Here is a 2,077-nt window from a genome sequence, read left to right on the forward strand (position 1 = left end):
TTGTCCAAACTGATACCCACATATTCCTTCCTACCTCGCATGACTTCTTTGTTCCTCTCAAGAAACAGCCCTTGGCAGATGCCCTTGCTGAGCTCCAGCAAATGTCCAGGACCACTCAGGTTTTCCGTGCTGCCAGAAGGATCCAAGTCCTGGGCTACAGCACTGGGGATTTGCTGCCATGTGGACTTTGGGACACTGACCACAAGCCTCTGGGTCCCGTTTTTCAGACCCTTCTCAGGCCACCACGCTGGGCACTGGTGTCAAGGAAGAGATTTGCCTGGTTGTCAAGGATCGGGTAGTGCTCGCCTCCAATAACCCAGGGCAACCACCCAATCCTCTTTCTGACAACCAGACATTGCCCAGGGAAATGGCCTCAGTCTTTAGCCCAAGAAACAACCCAAAATAACCTGTAGAAGCAAGAGGGGCATCAAGACACACACAAAGCACAACCAACAGGAAAAAGGTGATCCAATGTCAGCCATTGCCAGCTGGGAGAAAAGCATGGAGGGAGGGAATGTCAACTGAAGGTACAACACCTCCTACTTGGCCCAGCTGCAAAATGCAGAACAGCCTGACAGGACTGACAGAGTGTGGGGGCAACTCTTCCCCACATACCCACAAACCACAGCACAGAAGTACCACAGCATGACCTTGAAATGAGAAACATATATGGTTTTGAAAATTCGGAATTTTAGAAGTTTTTAATATGCTTAAGCAGGCAGAAGAGAAATAGAACACACAGCAGAAACAGTTTGTGACAAACTGCATAGGAACTTAGTTGCTAGGAAAAACCATTAAGATAAAATGTATTATGAAAACTTAGTAAAGCAAGACCTAGGTATTGTGAAAACCCGACAAAGCGTGAACCTGTGGCTCTAGAAACCAGGAGGCATGGCAGCTAATTATAATGCAAAGCGAGAATAGGTGGAGAACAGATGAGCAGGGATGTGTGGACTTGTGGGATCAATGTGTATTTATACCTAGAACCTGTCTTGACCAGGTACTCATGGTTTGAAGAAGGTATCCCCCCATGTGTCCCAGCTGGCAATAAAACATATCTCTGCAATTTCAGTTGTCAAGTCTTGATTCCCAAAATCAACCTCAGTGATTACACCCCACTTCACCAAAGCTTTGGTCACATCTTCAGCCCACCCTTTCATGAGCCATAAATACCAGAATATTTTCTCTAAAACTCGCACTTAAAAGCTTCTGCCAAGGTTGGATGGACACGACCCAAGAGCAGGACATGACACTGTGGACGTGGGGAAGACAAGGAATCCCCAGCTGGTGACCTGCCAGGCTGGGCTATTCATGAGAAGGAAGATAAGGACCTGCTCAAGCACACCTGGAGAAGAGCCTGGGAGATGATGAGGGGCTGGAGCCAAAAATGAACACAGAGACCATAAGGGCCTTCTGTTAGAGCAGGCAAAAACCTGCACTAGTGTATCCAGGCCTGATTTCAAACAAGTGAAGGGCTTGTGTGATGCAATGGAAAGCCAATCTGTGCTGGGAGTAGTGGAACTGAAGCCATATTTCCTAAGACAGGCCCAGCTGCACTGTTTCACCACCACCAGTTGCCCACACAAGCTTGCCTTAGCGCTGAGTAAGACTGGAAAAGTCCTGAGACAAGAAAGAAATAACCACGTGAAGTTGTGATGCAAGAAAACTTTATTGAGGTAGAAGAGTGAAAACTCAGGAGAAACAAGAGGAAGGGAGCTGGTCTGGCTTGCGAGCAGGGTGGCCACCAGCAGAGTAGCTTTCCTTGGAGGTTTGGCCAGAGCATCAAAGCCTTCTGCCCCACAGTGGGAGCAGCTTAGCAGAGGTGCCCAAGGGTCCCTGGTTTGGGAGAAGGGGTTTGCAGCAGAGGGAGCTGGACAAAGCCAAAGAGGCCATGCAGAACAGGGAGTGGGAGAAGAGCAGGAGGCAGATGGATCATGTTTCCAGGGCAGCCTGGGCTTGACCCCTGTCTGCTGCCTTGATTGGTGCCCTGAGAGCAGGAGTTGGAAGCGCTGAGTCCATCTGAGAGCCTTGGAGCAGAGAGGTGTCCTCAATGCCTGAGATGTGTTCCAGGGAGCTG

This window comes from Parus major, chromosome 2, assembly GCF_001522545.3.
Source record: "Parus major isolate Abel chromosome 2, Parus_major1.1, whole genome shotgun sequence".
NCBI lineage: Eukaryota > Metazoa > Chordata > Aves > Passeriformes > Paridae > Parus > Parus major.